This window comes from Panthera pardus, unplaced genomic scaffold, assembly GCF_024362965.1.
Source record: "Panthera pardus isolate Hobbes unplaced genomic scaffold, ASM2436296v1 HiC_scaffold_12, whole genome shotgun sequence".
Taxonomy (NCBI): domain Eukaryota; kingdom Metazoa; phylum Chordata; class Mammalia; order Carnivora; family Felidae; genus Panthera; species Panthera pardus.
This window is the reverse complement of record NW_026526677.1, coordinates 77612745-77634753: the sequence shown is the minus strand read 5'-3', so window position 1 is coordinate 77634753 and position 22009 is coordinate 77612745. Positions and strand designations below refer to the sequence as shown.

Here is a 22009-nt window from a genome sequence, read left to right as displayed (position 1 = left end):
GTGAGATCATGCCCTGAGCTGAAGTCAGACGCTCAGCCGACTGAGCCACCCAGGCACCCCAGGTTTTGTTAATTAAATTACACAGCTCCCTGGGAGGAGTACTAGCTGATTACTAGTTGTTGACCCTTGCCTTTGAAGGAGTTTTCAATCTTCTTCTGGAAAAGGTTGGGGAGGGAAAGGGGAGCAGGCCTAGGAGGCTGGGTGGGTCAAAGACCAACCTAACCAATTTCTTTTCTTCTTCTTCTTCTTCTTCTTCTTCTTCTTCTTCTTCTTCTTCTTTTTCTTCTTCTTCTTCTTCTTCTTCTTCTTCTTCTTCTTCTTCTTCCTTTTGAGAGAGAGAGAGAAGGAGTGAAAGTGCACATAAATGTGAGCAGGGGAAAGGGAGAGAATCCAAAGCAGGCCCCATGCCCAATGCAGAGCCTGATGAGGGGCTTGATTTCACGACTGTGAGATCATTCCTAAACGGAAATCAAGAGTTCGACAACTGAGCCACCCAGGTGCCCCAGCCTAACCAATTTCTGTTGTTCCTTGGACCAACCACCAGAGCAGGTAGAGTGCCAGGAGGCCACCAGGTCCCAGCAGCAGCAGTTGTGCCCTGGGTGCCCCCCAATACAAGGCAGCATGGAAAGTGACCAACAGTACCAGCTTCACAGTCAGACAGACCTTGGTTCACAACCTGGCTTTTGTTCCCCCAAACCCTAGCTGTGCGATTGTCATCAAAGTATTCTACCTAAACTCTGCATCTCATTATCTGTAAAATGAAAGTAATACCTACCACACATGATTACTGTAAGGAATAAGTGATATCATTTATGTTAAGCAGTTACCACAGTTCCTGGCACCTAAAAGTTCACAAGAAAAGACAACTCCCCAGAAGCAGACAAGACCCGGATCATCCTTTAAGAATATTAGACTTATGGAATGAATCGTGATTCTTCCTGCTAGAATCTCTATGTTTTCATCTCAAAGAACTTTGGGAAGCTCACAGCTAAGCTAGGGTCCTTTACCTTCCTCCGTGTGTGTGTGTGTGTGTGTGTGTGTAAGAGAGAAACGGAGGCAGAGAAAGAAACAAAGGGACAGGGAGAGACAGAGTGCTGTGTACCAGTGTGACACAGGAGATTATGAAACAAACAAACCTATGTTGCTCTGCAATGCCATAAGAGCTAATATCACTTGTTAACTTGTGTTCATTAGAAGAAAATCTATTTCTCTGTCTTGACTTTGGAATAAATACTTGATAAAACTAAGGCAATTTTCTTAGCAACTTTTCTTAGATCTTTAAAAAAAATGTGTGTAGAAGCATTTTTAAATCTCTCAGACATGTTTTCAGAACATTTTCCAAATTAAAAAAAAAAAATCAGTTTTGTTCAGATACTTTAGGTTCTGGAAATAAGCTATTTCCTGTCCACTTTGACACAAAAACATTCCTTCTAGCTTTTTAAGAATACAGTCCCTTGTTGAGATGTTGGCTTCCTGGTTTAGGGAATGAATTCTAATCATTTCTAAATTTTCAACCCCTATTCTACACTGAAAATTCAAGTAAAATGACAAACGGTGAGGGAATTTATAACATAAACTCCTGGTTGTAAAGTGAAAAACAGTGAGGTGTGTCCACGATTGTAATAACAATAATAATTAAAACCGATTGAAGATTTATTCAGGACTAGGCACTGTTCCAAGAACTTTACATTGTTAATTCAGTTAAGTCTCACAACAATTTTTCCAGGAAGACTCTATTATCCTTCACATTTTACCACATACTGAGGCACATGATGGTTAGTCAACACACAAGATCATGCAGTTAGAAAGTATATTCTACACTCTGAATATATTGCCTTCTATAAATATAATCGTATATTTTATTATTCATGGAAAAGGAAAGTGAGGCTTTTAGAGACCCGGAGATTTGCCCAAGGTTGTAGCAATTACAGGCAGAGAAAGGACTTGAACTTAGGAAAGTCTGAGTCCAAAGTTCTCCTGTTATACCACCCACCCAATGTACACATCATTTTCTAGGGTAGGCTTGACCAATCAATGGTAACTCAGCTTCTGCCTCCATCATCCACTCCCCAGGAACACAGATGGCCCTTTACTGAATCACCCTGCTGGTTGGGAGTTTTCTTACATATTGAGCTGCTGTGCTGTGACTTAATTCCATGTTTCCCAACTTGTGGGGTGCCTTGGTACTAAGCTGGCACTATATGAACCATGTATCTTTAGGAAAATAGAGTTAAAAGGTGCCATACAGTGGTGTCCCAATCATGATCCTTGGAGCCCTTAGGTAAAAATGTCCTGGCCACCTTGGCTGATTGTACAGACATGAACTCATCTCGCTTCTAAGCACACAGGCAGCATCTGAGCACAACCAAAGCCCTTGGTTCAATTCCGTCTAGTTCCACAGGCATTATATTAATAGGCAAAAAAAGAAAGAAGAAAGAAAGAAAGAAAGAAAGAAAGAAAGAAAGAAAGAAAGAAAGAAAAGAAAGAAAAGAAAGAAAAGAAAGAAAAGAAAGAAAAGAAAGAAAAGAAAGAAAAGAAAAGAAAAGAAAGAAAAAGAGAAAAAGAAATTTGTGACTGGACTTGGGTGTGGAATTTAGAGACTCTTACTGGAATTAGAAACAATTCTAATCACATGAATTCAAATCAAATACAATTACAAAGAGATTCTCAAATTGGAAGAAAGTAATATATTCACAAGTATTTATATGTATGTGTGTTTTGTAATGAGCATTTACTGGGTAGCTATTTGCCAGAGGTTTTGGAGTGAGATAGCCTTGCGCTCAGATCCCAGCTCTGTCATTTTTTGAGCTAGGTAACCTGGGTAGTTAATAACCTCTCTAAGACTTGGCTTCCTCATCTCTAAACAGGAATAATAATATATATTATGGGTAATAATGGGATCACTGTGATGATTAAGTGACATAATGTGTATGTAAAGTATAAAGTCTGTAGCAAACACACTTTGGCACTCAGTCCGTGGTGGTTATTACAGTAGCTACTTATTCACTTACTTAAAAAGTAAAATTTATTGAGTTCTTACATAGTAGAACCATACATCCAAGCTTCATGCCCTAGGCACTGTAGGTACAGTGCTAAAAAGATGGATACGGCCCCTGACTTTCCAGAGCTTGTAGTCTAGCTGAGAAAAGAATCACTAAACAAATAATAAAAAAATGGAGAATGGGTTATATAAGAGAGGAAGCATAGGAAAGTATGGAGTGTATAACTTTGAGCATTCGGGAAGGAGCCCCTGAAGCAAATTATGAGCCCTAGGGTAAGAGTCAACAACAGGCAGATGGGGGGTGCAGGTGGGTGGGTAGACAGCATGTCCCAGGCAAGGGAACAGCGCACACAAAGTCAAGAAGTAAGAGATCAGAAATATGGTAGGAAGGAAAGATCCCTGAGGTGCCAGAGAGATTGACAGAAGGGTTGGGCTCAGAGTGGGACCAAATTGTGAAGGACCTTGTGTAAGCCATGTTAAAAAGTCTGTCTGGGTTTTGTCTGAAAGTCCTATAAAGCCATTGAAAAGCTTTTATTGGGTGGGGGTTGGCTTCAGGGTAAGAGAAAGGAGCGTCTTGACCATGGAGACATTTATCATCTCAAGGTAAGAGGGGCTGAAGGGGAGGAAAGGGGACACTAACAGAAATGCACAGTTAAAGAAGGCCCAGGAAGAAAAATACGGATGCAAAGTTCTAGGTGAGAATTTTTAAAACAGGTGGTGACCCCATCTAACTGAGATGGCATTTGAGATAGATCTTAAAAATGAGCACTTTGGGGACAAGAAGAGCCAATGGTGGTGAGTGGCACTTGCCCCGCTGGACACTGGGTCTAAGAGGTAAAATTAGCAGGCATACTCGAAAAGCGCTCCTGGCTTGTGTTAACCGGCTCTACATTTCACTTCCTTCCACCTCTTCGTATGGCTTGGAGAGAAAACTCTGCCACCCTTACGGCAGCCCTGAAGCCCACGTCCTGTAAATTTCAAATCATTTCCATGTGTTCCCCCCTCCTCCATTCTTCCAAGGTTAGTTCCAGCTGGAGGTCTGTGTAAGCTTCTAGCTTTGCAGAACACTTCCTCTACACCCCCTCCAGCTGTGAACTTTTTACCTGTGCTTCACTACAGTGTCTACATGCTTAGTGAGAAGTTAAACCAGTACAGGAAATACTACATCATCCCACTGGCATTACCAGTTAAATCGCCGAGTGCCTGGGCCTTATGAGGTTGAGCCATTTATTATAAATGCCACATCACAGTTGCAGCAACTTTTTGTGTCCTGTGAGCCATTCTCTGGTCACACAAACCAAAGCAAAAAAGCACCCTGTTCCAACCCTCCCAAACCTTACTTTCCGTTATCGTAATTGATTAAATATATGAAAAGAATATCAAAGCTGTAGGATTTTTTTTTTAATTTGATTACTTACACAGCCATTTTTCTTTTCAATAGACGTCTTTCCTTTAAATAATGCTCAAAGTGGAGCTTTTCTTGCAAGTGTGATGGTCTCCTATCTTGTTTTGAGACTCCCATTCGGTGATGTGCCTGGTCTACACAGAGCTTTCGTGTTAATCATCTGATTCACGGTACTTGGAACACGGTGGGTTTTCAGTAAATGTGTCTCACGCTGCTTTGAAGAGCCCTCTGTTCCCAGAGGTTAAATACTGGTCAGGTCACTTTGGATTTGTTGTTTTCAGTTAGAGTTACTGTTACTATGGGCAGTCAATCAGAAAGTGTTCCTTGTATGCAGTCATGAAATTGTTAGTACTCCGAGCAACAAGAACACCATATGACGTGAGAAGCAAAGGCTTTTTTGCTCATTGAGAGGAAAGTGGGGTTTTCTTCATTTTATTTCATTTATATTTGGGAGGAGTCTATATTAAGTAGGATTAATTTGAGATACTTTGTCCTAACGCAGAGAAAAATTAAGAAATGGGCGGAGGAAGCAAGAGCATGAGGGAAGAAGGAAAAAGAAAGAAAGGAAGGAAAGAGGGGAAGTTTTGTTTGAAGTGGGTATTATTTACCTGAAAATATTTCCTTTGAAATTCTGAATTACAGATTTTTCTCCCTTTCATCTAGAAAGAAAGTGACTTGTTTTGTAGGATTTGTGGGTCCTTCACTCTTTACTCACGTATGACATCCAGATGGTGGTGGACACTGTATTCCAGGAAAACAAATTCCAGTTCCAGTTTTCTCTACTTGAACAACTGATGCGCCTACTAGGAAACTGTATTCATCTTTTCAAACTTGCTTTCCCCCTTTATGCTTCCTCTTCTCGTGACATTGCTCAGAAAAGAAGACCCGCGCTGCACGGCTTTCCTGCCTCCGGGTCATTTAAAACAGCACTGTCGCCCATCAGATATGCACTCTGTCATGTGAACTTTTGTCCTGCACCTAACTGTTGAAACCACTCCGTCTCTTCATCCAGAAAAAACAGAAGGAGAGAACAGTCCAAGCGGACAGTTTCTTGTCATCAAAAGAATAGCTGTCAATCTCCTGAAAACAAATCCAGAGGAGTTCTAAATGAATCCCTGATGTGAGCATTTTCTTGGTAATTTGACAACCTAGCAGATTTCCTTAAGGAGAAATTATAGAGCAAATGAGCATTATTCCAGAATCGCCAGACACACGGGCCTATTCTTTTTCCCCCCACATTTTTATTTAAATTCCAGCCAGTTAACATATTGGCTTCAGGTGTAGAATTTAGTGATTCATTAGTTACACACAACAACCCGTGCTCATCACAACACATGCCCTTCCTGATCCCGATCACCTATTAAACCCATCCCCCCCCCACCTCCCCTCCAGTAACCCTCAGTTTGTTTTCAAGGATCTGTTGTATGGTTTGCCTTTTTCCCCCTATGTTCATTTGTTTTGTTTCTTGAATTCCACATATGAGTAAAATCATATGGTATTTGTCTTTCTCTGACTGACTTATTTCACTTAGCGTGATACTCTCTAGATCCATTCACATTGTTACAAATGGCAAGATTTCCTTCTTTTTATGGCTGAGTAGTATTCCTCTGTGTGTGTGTGTGTGTGTGTGTGTGTGTGTGTGTGTACCACATACCACGTCTTCTTTATCCATCGGTCAGTCAATGGGCATTTAGGCTCTTTCCATAATTTGGCTGTTTTACTTGTCAATAATGCTGTTATAAACATCAGGGGGCATGTATCCCTTCGAATCTGTACTTTTATATCCTTTGAGTAAATACCTTTGAGAAGTGTAATTGCTGGATCATAAGGTACTTCTATTTTTAAACTTTTTGAGGAACCTCCATACTTGTTTCCAGAGTGGCTGCACCAGTTTGCATTCCCACCAACAGTGCAAGAGGGTTCCCCTTTCTCCACATCTTGCCAACACCTCTTATTTCCTGTGTTGTTAATTTTAGCCATCCTGACCAGTGTGAGGTGATAGCTCATTATAGATTTTTTTTTTCGAGGGCCGGGGGGAGCAGAAGTAGAGAGAGAGAGAGAGAATCATAAAGAAGGCTTTATGCCCAGCTCAGAGTCCAACTCAGTGCTGGATTTCACGACTATTAGATCTGAGCCGAAATCAAGAGTCAGATGCTTAACTGACTGAGCCACCCAGGTGCCCCATCATTATAGTTTTGATTTGTATTTCCCTGATGGTGAGTGACGTTGAGCATCTTTACATATGTCTGTAGCAATCTGGATATCTTCTTTGGGAAAATATCTATTCATGTCTTCTGCACAAGTGGATTATTTGTTTTTTGGGTGTTCAGTTTTGTAAGTTCTTTATATGTTTTGGATACTCACCCTATGTCAGATATGTCATTTGCAAATACCTTCTCCCATTCCATAGGCTGCCTTTTAGTTTTGTTGATTATTTCCTTTGCTGTGCAAGAGCTTTTTGTTTTGATGAAGTCCCAATAGTTCATTTTTGCTTTTGTTTTCCTTGCCTCAGGAGACATGTCTAGCAAGAAGTTGCTGTTTCCGATGTCAAAGAGGTTACTGCTTATGTTCCCCTCCAGGATTTTGATGTTTCATTTGTCACATTTAGGTCTTGAATCTTTGAATTAATTTTTGTGTATGGTATGAGAAAGTGGTCCAGTTTCCTTCCTTTGCATGCTGGGGTCCAGTTTTCCCAATACCACCACAGGTGCCTCTTCTTTTCAGTTTCTTTCACATATGCATCTCTATATATTTCAGATGCAGAATAACTTGAGAATCAAAAGAGCTGACCTCAGGTCCAGCATCCCATGAGACCCAGAAATCACCCTAGCTCTTGGGTTCTAAGTTTACCCCACCATGAGGCCAAAGAATGTGACTTGAGACTGGCCTCATGACAAAAAGGTTATGATAGTCACGAAACAGATTCAGGTTACACATTCTCTGGGTTACTGCTTTGTCAGTTTTGCTAGTAATAACTCTCTTAGATCCCAACCACAGGACTACCATCAGTAGAGTAAAACTTAGCAGTGATCGTGAAAGAGGTAATTTTATTGCCAAAGAACTCTAATTTTCTCCCTGGGAGTAGTAACCTTGAGTATGACACTTCATTCATAAAAAAGAGGGCCTCACCTTTAACAAATTGCAGTGCATTTATACTCTTGAAAGAAGTGCAATACCGTGTAATTTCCACTTAAATTCCCATTTTCCTCTCATCAGTTCTTTTCATTTAGACCCAGGGCCTCGGTGTATGCATTGATGTTCTCACTGAAATGTGTTAAAGTGGTTATTTGGGTAATGTTGCACTGTGGAATAATATAAATATCAGCATTTTCTAAATAGAAAAAGTCAGGATATATGGTCTGAAAAAAATCAGAATCACAGAGACACAAAGACAAAATCTGTAATTTTTTTAATGGTTATTTCTGATGTGGGTGTGGAGGCAGAGAGGGATAGAGACTCAGAATCCAAAGCAGGCTCCAGGCTCTGAGCTGTCAGCACAGAGCACAGTGTGGGGCTTGGACCCACAAACCGCAAGATCATGACTTGAGCCAAAGTCAAGATGCTTAACTGAGTGAGCCATCCAGGTGTCCCGTCAAGGACAAAATTTGTAATTGAAGAAAGACATACTACATAACACAAGAACAGGTTTCAAGTAGATTGAATTCTATTGGGGATATTGGAGACATCGTCGTCAGTTCATTGTGCCGTAAAGTGTACTATCTTTCTCCAAAACTTTCAACTCCATGTTTGGTCTACTTATAATTGGGCCCAAAAAGTTCATCATACATTCATCTAGCCATTGCATTTATAAACTTGGCCATTAGTATGGTGGAGTCATTTTACACAATTCTTTTAACCTTCAATTCAGAAAGTTCCTGCCTCACTTCACCACTTCAGCCCGTGGCTGCAGCCACAGTTAATACACCACACACAAAGCTCTTTCATCCATCCATGCTGCTCCCTCTCCCGGAAGTACCTTTCTTCTTCCCTCCTGGCTTTAGCCAGTTGCCTAGTCCCAGCTCATTGATCATCTCCATCAGCAGAGTTCAGTGTTAGGTTCCCACAGCACCTTTTAGCATATTTCTAGTTTAGCACTTCCCACATTGATCTGATTGTTTCCTTATAATCTTGCTTCTCCCATGGAAATGTCAGAAGCTCGAGGACAAGGACCACTTTCTGTCCATCTTAAAGTCCTCGCTGATTAGGAGAATGCCTGCCCCTTGGTCAGTGCCCAATAAATGTTTTTGGAATACACAAAAGAGGGTAGTCTTATCCACTTGTATGTTTATTGCATAATGTGGGCTTCTTTGTGCTTTCCTTGACCTTATAATTCACCATAAAACATACACAGAGAACACACAAGTAGGAGATTAGAAAATCTGAATCAGTGCCCGTAGAGGAACAAGCAATGAGCTAAAACCCAGACTGAATTTTTTTTAATGTTGCTTTCTGCTACAAGAGGACCCCTCCTCTTGTAACCCAGTGGTATTATCAGAAAGAAATTTAAAGTGATTCAAGAAACTCCATCAACTCTCTTAGTCATGGTTTTACAGAGTCACCACCTTGGGCACGTGAATGTCTGTGACAGAGAGAGTCAGGTCAAGAGGCCTAATTCCTCCCACTTTATCCAGCTTACCTTAGGTTAATTACCAAATCTCTGTGGCTCAGTTTCCTTCGATGAGGTAGTTAAGTCTACTTCACAGAGTTGTAGGGAATACCTGGATTCCTCTTATGTAAAGGACTTGACCCAGGACTTGTCAGCAGGTCACACTGTAAGTAGAATCTGGCACATTTGGACTCTAAATCCGTGGAGCAGGGGGTACCCTAGCAGGCCGGTGGACAGGATTCTGACGGCTCTCGCCACAGCAATAGAGAAAATCGGGTACTACTTAAACCAAGTACCTCAAAGGGGAGTCTTACCCTTGCCGAAACTGCTCAGGCTTCTATGGTCCCATGATGGCTTTCTGCTCTGGGGATAAAGTGAAAGTTTCTGTCTGAGGCTGACTGCAGTATTGGCCAGCTTGCCAGAGGCATGGCATCCCCAGCCCTCTCTCCATCATCCTAAGCTTAGAAGTAATCAGAAAAGCATAAGTATGAAATTTTGGTCCACAGATTCACCCAATAAAGGCATGTATACTACACATCAGACCCTTATTTGAAGCCTTACTGACTCTGACGCACATTTAAGATATAATTTTTAATAAATTTCCTGAAATGACTCTTGGCCCTGCAAATTGAAAGAGATTATGAAATCACTGCTAAAAGTAAGGGTAACTTGCAGTGAAAAGTGTTAACTGCCTGGTATTATGAGACCTGGAAAATTAGACACAGAACAGGATCACTGTCCAGTAGGATAATGGATGTTCCTAAGAGATCACTCTGAGTCATGTAAAACAAATAAAATAACATAAAAACCTTAAGTCATGTTCAATACGTATGAAATATACTTTAAGAAAGATTTCTGTTCAAAAGTTTTTTTTTCAGTGGTCTGCAGAGTTTGCTTATGTGGAACACCTTGTTCTCTGCCAAAGCCAAATATAAATGAAGTATCTCTGTATTTAGAGAAGAGGAAAGTGGAACGTTTGTTGTAATAATGTTTATCTTTTTTGTTTTGATACTTGTTATGAACTATAAAGCTGGCTCTTTCCCCCCCACCCCACCCCACCCCAAAAGATTATTGAAAAGCAAACTCAACTGTATACTGCCAGCTTCTTGAGGATCAGGGACATTTTATTTTGTTTACCAAGTCCAGATCAGGCTCTGGCACTCGGAGGTTATTTGTTTTTGAATGGGGAGATGGATAGATGCTGGGGAGCATGACAATCATGGATGTGTAACTGATGCCAGTGTGTAAGTTAAAAAAAAAAAATCCAAGTCTAGTCTCACTTCTGCTGCTGTCCATCTGGGTGATTTGGGGCAAACCTTTTACATCTCTGGGCTTCATTTCCCTCATCTGTAAAATGAGGAAGTTGGACTAGATCATTTTATAAAGTCCCTCCCGATTCCCAACAGCCTATGCTTTTATAGAGAAAAAAGATCAGTTCTTTTATGCATGTGACACATAATTGAAAGTCGCAACTAAAGTGATGTAGATCAATACAGCAAGCAGCAAATTTCATTTCAAGGACATTGGTATTCTTGGAATACAGTTAGCGTCCTTTTGGCTTTGTCTAAAGCACATACTATGCGGTCAAAATGGCTTGTCCACATTTTTTTTTTTTTTTTGAATGAAAGGATTTGTGCCTCCCACATGTAGGGCTTGGCGTATTGTAAATGGTAGCCTACACATAGGCAAATGAGAACTGGGAAGATAATTAAATCTGAGGTGGAAATAGAGCAGACTTGTGAATGAACAAAGGAAGTGTGTTTCTCTGGAAGCCAAGATGTCAAAGATACATTTTATTAGTACTGCACACTTTCAGCTTTCATGTAAATCAGTATTCAGCTGCTTCAAATGTTCTAACTCTGCATTTCTGAAGAATCCATTGTGTATATTAACTGTGGGGATGTCAGGCATTTTTAAATTCCAAACTTGGGGAGAGATTCACTGACATGCGTGACACTGTACCTGAAGAATCAAATGGTCAGAATGCACTTTATTTTTGAGCTAAAAGTGAAAACAAACAGATTCATTTCTGAGACTTCTGGGCCTCTTGCTCCTTTTTTTCTTTCTTTCTCACAAAACAGACATGGAATGAAAATGCAACTAAAGGCTTCTAAAATGCTTCCCGACCACATACCTTTCCAGTGGCTCAGTTTTGGCAAAGCAGCTCCAGACCCTACCACCATCCAAGCTCCCACCATCCTTCCTTATGACTCACACTGACACTTGAGTGCTCAGAGGCCGTTCTGTGGCTGCAGGGATGCCCAGTTAAAACAAACATAGCTGAAAGTGAACCCGAAAGTCGTTTGGTTCGATCCCCTTATATCATAGATGGAAACGGAGGTCCAGGGAGGTGACATTACTCACACAAGGTAACACATAAGTCTCTTGATTTCTAACCCATTGCTCTTTTCACAGGTACGTTAGTCCCTGACAAATAATAACCACCCCCCCACCAAAAAAATGGTGAGAGGAACCAGACCCTTTAAAAAAAAACAGGATTATAACATTATTACTTTTTTTCACATGGTCTATCTTTCACCTTTTCACATTGTTGCTTTTGTCTTGTCAGTTTCTTGTAGAAACATGACTTACTGCTTGGAAATTCAACTTGGCATTTTCTTTAGACAAAGTGATCTTTTAAACGTAGCCAACATTTCTTTTGGAGTATGACTCCATTTCACATAACACGTCTTAAGATTGATGTTTACTAAGTTGGTTGTTTAAATCATGTTCGGAGCTTGGTTACATGGGCCGTTTCTTTGTCTCTGTGTCTCCCTCTCTCTCCTTTTTCTTTGTGCTTGACACAAAAGGATGGGGCCCCGAGGATCATCTGGAAATGGATCAGTGTATTCATGTGTGAGCTTTACAAAGCACTGAAGCAAAGGTGTCATTAAATGTTAGAACTCATTCAATCACGCCCATCTCTTCATATGAAGTAAAGAGGGAAAAGGCTCTGTATGGTAACTATCCACAAAGCTTTGTGTATTCAGTCACCTCCTATTTCTCCGAGGAGCTGACTCCCATTTTTGCTTCTCTCACCCTTAGAGGAGGTTTGAGATTAGCATTGTTTTTATGAATCTGATCTTAATACTCGGCTCTTGTTTCATGCTGAAAGTAACTCAAGTGATAGATTTTTAGAGAGCTGCTGAGTTTAATCCTGATTATGTTTCCTTTCAAATGACCGAGGTTTTCCTGTGTATCCATGATCCTGCCAGGGACTTGGCAAGAGAAAAGAATGACTCTTACCCCAAAAAAGAGAATTAACTGTCTACCCTTAAGTATGTTTCTAGCAGCCTATTTTAGGTATTAAATGTAAAAGCCAATTAAGGGAGGTTTCAATGTATCGGTATCCTGTTTGTCCTGAAATATAAATGGAAGTTTGAGAGTTTTGAAGCAGATGCCATCTGCTGGATAGTTAAGAAACTGTAATTAAAAAAAAAAAAAAAAAGATATGAATAGAAAACCTATGGAACAGTTTACCTTAAAGAATAGATTGCTAATTTAAGCAAATGCTAATTCCCAGGCCCCAAGTAAAGCGCCATCTCTCCAACTTGCTGTCTACAGTCTAAATGTTTACTTTGTTTTTCTAATCTGAATAAAGATATTCCTTCCTGTTCGTGTGCAATGCTAGATCCCCCAAACTCTTCATCTAGTCTACAATCGTGAGAACAAATACAAAATAAGTGTTCATCTCCAGAGAAAGGATAACTTTGCAATAATGCATCCGGGAGCCCCCCAAATTAAAACCAGAGCTGATATAAGAAAATGGAAAGAGAGAGACAGAGATGAAATAAAGCTATGTAGGAATAAAGGGTGAGTATATCAAATGCAAACCACATGTAAGACATAAATACAGGCTAAACAGCTAATTCTTTCTCTGAGGGACCCTTTAGCAGGATTGATCTCTACCTAACACCCCCACACCTCCCACACCCCCTCATCAGAAGAGCCCGTGGATGGAGCAGACACTCCCTAAATTTCCCAGCCTCCCTTAGAAATTGTATATTACAGTCATATGCCGTGTAGCTCCTGCCGATGCTGGGTCCCAGCTTGGGTTCTCCCTCTAAACTCTCTGAGCAAGTTCTTTCACGGTTTTTGGACTCAGTTTCCTCTTCTGTGAAATGTCACTTGATGAATTTTACTGTCCTAGTGAGCTATTTTTTTTTTTAAGTTAAGATGCAAATTAATAGTATTTCCATAAACAGAAGCTTTCCATCTCCCCGGGGGGGGAAAAAATCCTCATCTAGAGTTACAAACTTAGAATTAGGACACTGGCAAGTAAGCGATGTGAAAGGATGGTGTCTCTCCACAAGTAGAAAAATATCTCAAGAAGTGAGAAATTTCAGAACTCCAATCTGCATCTGGCTAAGAAGCCCCGTGGGGGGTTGCGGAGAGGGAGCAGTGAGAGACCCATCCATACATCGCTATAAGATCATTCATTTGTTTCTCCCAATTTTAGAATATAAAACGGTTGAACAAACTCCATAAATTTCTTACATGAAGGGCTCTCAAAATGAGGGCACCCCAGCTGTCAGCTTCATCTCCGTTTCTGAATCACAGATACACATATATGGCTAAAAAGGAAGGAGCAGACAAAATACCAAACGGATGAAGAGAGAAAGAAAAGATGTTCCCAAACATATTAATTGTTCACCCACGTGACTTACTGGTATGTTAATGTCTCGCATCAGCCCCTGCTAATGAGAATATTGCCCCTTATTTCCCTTTTAGTTTATAAATGGAGTAGCATTATGTAATCACCCTAATGAGGTAATAGAAACATAAGTACACAGGAAAATTTGATAGGGTTTTCTCCTAATTCGTCCTCTGTTGCGTTGGTCACCCCCATCCCATTAACCCTCCCTCTTTCCTCCTCACTCCCCCCACTGGCTGAGTCTCCAGTCCCAAAGGACATATTGTTGGCTATTATTTATAATAAGTCTCTCTCCTCTTGGCAGGATATAGAACAGCTGTTGGTCTATTCTCTGCCACAAAGACCAACTTCCCTCTTTTGCCCTGGATGACTGGAAGAAAGTCGGGGAGAAGAGCAATTTATAGTTGTGTTACAGCACCTCTATTTTCTTTTATGTTTATTTATATTGCTTCCATTTCTGTCTGGGATTTCTGAGATAATCAAGATCACTTCTGCTACAGAATTCTCATTTGGGGAGGCTCTGGTGGCAGTTGATGGTGTCTTGCTTTATTGAGTCAGACATTTTAGAACTCCAGGCTAGAGGAAGCGGTGAACATTTTCTTCCGGGAGAGTTTGAGAATCGGTGTTGCTGTTGTTGTTTTTCCTTACGAACTGATGAATGGGTTTCGTGTTACGTGAACAATACATGACGTCGGATTTCTCAAGGCAAGACACCTTGTCTTCACCAACTTTCTGTTTCCAAAACATAGGACGGTACCCGCTCAGTACATGTTTGGTGAGTGAACCAAGTTGAGTACTGAGTGGGGGTCTGGTCTGTTCTCCATCCGGTGTCAATCAGTCTGACAGACCAGCACTTAAGTCTCACCCCAGACTTCCAGACCAGGCAGGCCCCATTGCCAGAGGTGGGTCCTTTTTCTGAAATATTTTATCTTGGATTAGCTTTGGCTTCACACCTCATCCCAGGCAAAGGAGCACAACTACTCAGTGTTTCAAAATCTAGGATAGGTACTGAATCTTCAGAGACCAGAGATCTCCAGAAGTAGAATGTGGGAAGAATGCCTCTGTTACTTTAGGAGTTGACGGAAGCTCACAACATTGGAAATTGGCCTGAGACCCCAGACTCTGACACTAGGTATCAATGTGACAGAAGACAAGACAGTCTAGGGTGGGCAGAAAGGAATCACAGTCCAGCATTAAGGTTTTTCCTCATGACAAGTGTTTGGAACTGATGCAGGTTGGCTGCTGGTCAAGGCCATGTTTAATAAAGACTGGGCAGAGGCAGAGTGGAGTAGATAAGTCTGAGGCAGTGGGATGTGGCAAAGAGGAGACTGACTTCTGATTCTCCTCTTTATTTCTATAAGAAAATAGCTTGGTAAATATGAAAAATAGCTAATGTCTTCCATAGTCTAACCAGGCCCTTTCCTGGAAAAAAATTGGAGAGTTGACAATTTTTACGTGGTTGGCGCCTTTTCATGAGGGTTCCTAAGGCACTTTCAGATTTCCTTGTCTGTGTTGTTAAATGTGACATAAGCATCTTGATGGACCTGGCTCTGTCTATTTTCTCTGATACTCTACAGCCCACCCACTGAGCACTTAACAAATGTTCTTGACAGACACACAAAAAATATATTGGATTAAAGAGGACACTAGGTGCTAAAGCCACCGCAATGTCTGCCTCTCCAATAACTTTTGGGATTTTGCAGGCAACATGAGAAGAAAGAATAATAATAGCCATGGTTTATAGAGTGCTTACAACATGACAGGCACAATACTTGTCGCCTTACATACTTTATTTTCTCTCATAATCTGGGTTCGAAAGGGAATTATTGAAGACATAAAATGTCATGGTGCTCACTTCGGCCCAATTGCAAGCCAGGCCTTCAGAACTGGAAAAGGAAGCTGGTTAGGTTGGATCAGAAAGTAGCTTAAGCTTTCTCTGGAGAAGAAAAGACATGGACCTCATACACATCTAGATCCAGGTAAACTCTGTCTTTCTTTTTCCCCCGTCACCTATCTCCATGGCTATCTTCTATGACTCCTTGTTAACTCGAACAAACTTTGGTGGCCTTCCAGGCCTCGTAGGAGATGGAGAGCCAGGAGAGCCTTCATAGAAACTTGTTGAATGAAGTCCTTGGTGAGGACCATTATTAAGGTGCATATCACATTAAATAACATACTGGTTAAGGATTAGGATCTGGAGTCAGACTGCCTTAATTCAAATGCCATACCCGACCTTTGTAGCAACCTCTCTGTGCCTCGATTTCATTGTCTAAAAAATATGTAGGATAACATCTACTTCGCAGAATCCTTGTCAAAGATTAAATAAGATGACGTATAGAAAGTGCTTAACACAGCACCTGCTACTTAAGAAATATTGGCCACTATTATTACTACTAATAATAATAATCAATAGATGCCTCTTTTTCTTCCATAAGATATGAGGGCTAATTGAAAGAAAGGACCTTGACTGTTTTGTGTGTGTAGCACAATGATACTTGGCACATTGTAGATTCTGATTAAATACTGGCTGATCGGCTAGATGGCTGGATGGAAGAGTGAGTTTGAGTTTAAAAATAAAGGTGCTACAAAAGACTTCCTTTGTTCCAACCCCCTTTCTAGACGTCATGCCTCACCTATTACCCAAAAGAAACCACCATAACGTTAAACGAACTTGAGATATTCAGCAGGCAGTTTCTGAGGCTCAGCTAGACGTTTAGACTCACAAGACTACTATACATTACATCTGACATCAGTTTACTCAGAAGGGCATAGGATGGGAACCAACCATAGCCTACTGGCAAAGCAGCATCAGGCATTCTTCTGTGATTAGAGCCCTGCCAGTTCAGGTGCTGGATGATGGAATCCATATTGGGCAGGTGAAGGAACTGCTTTTGCTTAAAAGCCTTCTGTCCCACAGCAGTCAATAACTCTTGTAATAACTCCAAAGATATAGTTTGCAGGGTCCTAGCAAGGGACATTCTGGTTACAAGAAATTCTGCACTCATGGAAGTCCAAAGCATGGCATTCCCATCAGGTATTTACAGTTCATTTGTAGGCCCCCCCCCCCACCCCCTGGGTCCAGATGCAGTCTGCCAATGAGGGGTCATTTTTACCATATGCATTGTTGCCTAGTAACATAGTTGACACATACCATCTTTATCTGTTTCCAGGGAAACCAAGCTAAGAAGTTAACCAAAGGTCAGATTCTCATGCAAAAAGGGAAGGAGTTTTTCTTAACTCTTTGCCCACACCATCTAGTTATTTACAGCAGAGCCTAAGAAACCTATCCAACGTCCCTGTGAACCACTCATTCTTACATCATACACCTGCCACAAATATTTCCCAAAATAGAATAATAAAAGCATAGTCGCATCCACCATTCTGTACCCTCCCCCCAGCTCGATGATCCTTGACAGCATGCCTTCCTTTCACATCACCCCCACCGCCCCCAATCAGCAATCCTGTCCTTCAAAGCCCAAGCATTGCTCGCCCTTTAACACACACACTCACCTTATTTTTATTTTTTCAAGTTTATTTGTTTATTCTGAGGGAGAGAGTGAGCGACAGTGAGCACACACGTGCAGGAGGGGCAGAGAGAAGAGAGAGGAAAGAATCCCAAGCAGGCTCAGCACTGTGGGCACAGAGCCAGATGTGGGGTTCAAACTCACGATCCGTGAGATCAGGACCTGAGCCAAAATCAAGAGTCGGACGCTTAACCCACTGAGCCACGCAGGCACCCCTCACTTTTATAAATACGGAAGAAATTTCCTTTTCCCTGGACCTGTCTCATCCTAAAAGATTATCCCAGTCCAAGAACCACACCATTAAGAACCTGTTGAGTTTTGCCCTTCCTTACAGAGTTGTTGTGAAGATAAAATGAGGTCAAAGAGGTCGAGTTGAAAGGACCGTAGTAAACATGGTAAGATAGCCTCACCATTCAGAGAGTGGGAGTGAATCCCAATCACAGTTGAATGGCATCAGATCTACTCACGTGGAAAGCATAGAGAAGTCTTGGCTTCCCTGATTTAAATGATTGGTGAGGATAACTATCCTTACTCCAAGCGGTTAGGGAGATTGTTTTAACCAGGGAGAACCATTAACTCTCATACATTTCACCTTTTAAACAGCCACAAGACGGTAGACAGTTTGGCTAATACCAATTTGCCTTAGGGAATGGATTAAGTACTCCATGTATTTCCCTGCCCTAATTATACTAATAGTTTCTCTTTATTAAATTATTGGTATGTGTGCCAGGGACGGTGCAAAGTGCTTTACTCATAGTCTCTTATTTTAACCATCAGGTATTACTAACTCTTTTTCTCGGCGGAAACCAAAACTCAGATCGCAAGACTTGCCCGAGGTCACTCAGTGGCACGTGGCAGAGCCAGGAGCTAGGTCACGTTTAGTGTCAGTCCAAATCCCGTGTTCTGTGCCCTGTGATATCTCCATGGAGAGAGTGTATTGATTATGCACTATTTCCATTATGCCAATCTGTAAATGCGCTGCGAACAGATTTTACATTGCTCTAAAAAAGTGCTTCCTTTTGTCGAAGAAAAAAAAAGAAAGAAAGAAGTTGAAATAGAAGAGTTAAGTTTAGATGAAAATATGAGACAAAGGGAAATCCTCATTTTATTGTAATTTCTTTTCTCTTTTCTCTTTTCTATTATTACCTATTCTAAAATTGAGCTTATAATTCGAATGATCCAGAAAAAAGGTGTAAAGTACAAAGGGGAGTAAAGAAAAAAATAGAGCATCACATGCAGATTCTTAAGTCACCATTCTGCAGCTGGGCCTGTCAGAGTCCTTTTAAAGAAATGATAATTTCAACTCATTATCTACCTTACAGATGTGCTAAATAACATAAGAACGGGTTCCAAATCGATACAATCCTATCTGAGATGTTAGAAGCTCACCGGTTCATTATCGTGGAAAGTTTAATAGCTTTTCTCAAAAATTTCAGCTACATGTTTTGTCTACTTATAATGTACTTGAACATGTATTCCTGACAAAAGAAAAATTAAACTAACTTCTTCTACTGTGGCTAGCACGTTCCTACTTCGTTCTGATTAATTCGCAGATCTGGGCAATGAAAGAATTTGCAATTGACAACAAAAATTCTAAATTGGGCAGTTTAATTGTCAAATAAATTTTCAAACTTGAATGGGGAGTGGGGAGAAAGGTAGACATTTTGGCATTTTTAAGCCATAAGTGGGTATTTTCTTGTAAGTTGTGCCAACCTGGGAGAAGGAAAGAAAAAAGCAAGACTTTGGTCTGTCACATAACATAACATTTTCTTTAGGAAACTTGAGGCAATCCATTCCATCATACAATTTTTCAGTGAAGGTAAATTTAATCAAATTCTATAATTTACTCTCTTTCCCTCAACTCCTCTTAAGATGTTCTCTTAGGAAACAGTAGCATAAATAAAATGGCCTATGTATGTAAGAAAAAAAAATATTTAAAATCATCTTCGGGGTGCCTGGGTGGCTTAGCTGGTTAAGCATCTGACTCTTGATCATAATCAAGCCCCACATCAGGCTCTGAGCTGACAGTGTGGAGGCTGCTTGGAATTCTCTCTCTCTTTCTCTCTCTGTCTCTCTCTCTCTCTGTCCCTCCCTTACTCTCTCTCTCTCAAAATAAATAAATAAACGTTAAAAAAAAAGAAAAAGAAATAAATGAAATCATTTTCATTTTGTCTGAGTTAGAGTAGAAAAGATTCGTTTTATGGAAGATACAGGATGGGTTTTATGAGATGGTTTCCTCCTCCTAAACTTTATTTATGGGGGACATCAAAAGAAAACTAAGAAACAACAATCATTTATTTATTTTCATGCATTTTGAGTTTTATACATTCTTATTTCTCAATCCAAATTTCTTACTTTTCTATTAACATGCTCACCCATGAAACAAAGTTTAAATAATACTGATTGCACACTCTGTTCTGTCTCTCAGAGATGAATAAACGTTAAAAATTTTTTTTTTAAAGGGGAGGGGGAGCCTGGGTGGTTCAGTCGGTTGGGAGTCTGACTTTGGCTCGGGTCATGATCTCGAGGTGAGTGAGTTCGAACCCCGATTTGGGCTCTGTGCTGACAGCTCAGAGCCTGGAGCCTGTTTTGGATTCTATCTCCCTCTCTCTCTGCCCCTCCCCTGCTCACACTCTGTTCTGTCTCTCAAAAATGAATAAACATTAAAAAAAAATGTTTTTAACAATACTGATTGCAGTGTATGTGAGGTATTGCAGTGTATGTATTAGCAACCTTGCAGAGGGGGCATCTCGTCATGATACCACATCTGGAATGCTGGGGTAACCAGCGTGACTGACTATCCAAACAAAACATGGAAAATAGAGGTGGAACAGAGTGGAGAGAAACCCCATAAAGTCACATCTTCTCAAAACTATCATACCTACCATTTCCATTTTTAATGCCACAGACTAGAAAAACTTAACCCATTCCTCATTTATACCTTAGCATGACTTGTTTTCACCAATTTTTTAAAAAAATTTTAATGTTTATTTTTGAGGGAGAGAGAGCGTGAGTGGGGGAGGGGCGGAGACAGAGGGAGACACAGAAACCAAAGCAGGCTCCAGGCTCTGAGATGTCAGCACAGAGCCTGACACAGAGCTCGAACTCTTGAGCCGTGCAATCATGACCTTAGCTGAAGTCGGACGCTTAACCGACTGAGCCACCCAGGCATCCCACCAATTTATTTTTTCTAACACTTGATGGAGATCATCAGAAGGAATGGATGGAAGAGGGGGTAATTAATATCTTTTGAATGCTCACGAGATGCCAAGAGATGGGCTAGGTATTTAAGTTCTCAGTTATCGAGTGAACCCTCAAAGCAGACCTGTGGAGTCAGTTTCATTAATCCCATTGAAAGTAAGGAAACAAGCTTCGAGAATGAGGTGATTTGCCCAAGGTTTCTTATTATCAGATGCCAGATCCAGGATCTGAGATAAAACTGCTTGGAGTTTGGGTTGAGAGATCAGTTGGTTGAGTCACAAGTAATTGAAAGGAAATTTCAAATAGGACATTTGGGGGAGAAAAAAAAAAAAAGCATTCATTCTTTCAGTCAACAAGTATTTGATTAGCTGTGAAGTGGCAGCCCTGTACCAGGCAGCGGGGGAAACAGGAGTGAACAACAAGTACGCGGACACCAGACTTCTGTCACTTAGCTGAGAACTGAATAGCCACGAGTAATACCAGAAGTTAGGAGACAGGTGACAAGGTAGGTTGAAGGTATCAGAGGCAAACTTGGGTAAATATCTATGGAGAGCCGCACCTTAAGCATTCACTCTTCCCGCTGTGATGTTCTGACACGGGCTTGGGCTCAGCTCCTTGTCCAGAGTAAAACCTAACATACTTATTGTCGGGAAGTAGGGGGCTATGATTCTGGGGACCAAGCATTTAATCTAGCCTCTGAAGTAGAGCCTCTGTCGTCAACCTGGCTGTGCTGAAGGGCCTCCCTGGTGGAGGTGATGATCTGGATTCTGTTTCCCCACTGTATCTTCCTCTAAACAGACTCTGGCACTTAGAAGAGACTTTACAAATAATTGGGGGAGACGGGAGAGAGAGGAAGGAAAAGGAAAGGAAGGAGTAAGTCTTCCTGGACCTGTGCTCGGAATCCAAGTGCCCTTCCCAGGGACCTCTGACAGAATTGAGTTTGCCTGCCTGAGATTGTCCTGTGTGTTAAAAATGTTCCAAGTAGCTCAGAGCTGTGCTATCATGTAAGTCCAGTGCTGGGAGACATTAATCTTTTAATTTGAAGGTACACTGTATCTTGGAAATTTTGAGGTGCAAGGAATGCATTCGTCTGACAGATGTAGTCTACCATTCATAGTTTTGAAACTAGAACATTTTGCTGACAAAGAGAAATGTATTTTTAAGCCTGAGTTCTTAAAAAAAAAAAAAAAAAAAAAAAAAAAAAACCTTCCATCCTAGCCCTCTAGCCAGGTTCTTTCTGCCAGCTCCCCAGCTATGAACACAACACATTCTTGCAATTCATCACTTCCCTTGGCTCAAGCCAGCCTTTAAAATGGTTGGCGGCATATGCTTCTCATTAGCTCTGCCTCTGCCTCTGCCTCACCTGGGCGGCTCAGACTCCTCTCTCTTGCCCCCTGCCTGCCCCCTTCGCTTCCCCTCCTCCTTCCCCAACCCCAGACGGGTGCTCCTGCCAGCTTCTCTTACCAGGCAGCGTGGCCTGCTGGCATGGCAGGAGGCAAGCTAAGAAGAAGGAGAAGGAAATCGCTCGGTTCTTTTGAAAGTAAATTCTGTGGTTCAACAGCCTCTCATACAGAAATGAGACTTAGGAGAAGAGAAAGCCAAGGGCAAAACCAAAAAC

At 41.2% G+C, this 22009-nt stretch overlaps 1 protein-coding gene across 2 annotated transcripts in view; it reads left to right on the top strand.

Annotated features, from left to right (window-relative positions):
* MAML2 (mastermind like transcriptional coactivator 2) overlaps positions 1–22009 on the top strand; it is a 346551-nt gene that overhangs the window by 261799 nt on the left and 62743 nt on the right. The window lies entirely within an intron of this gene.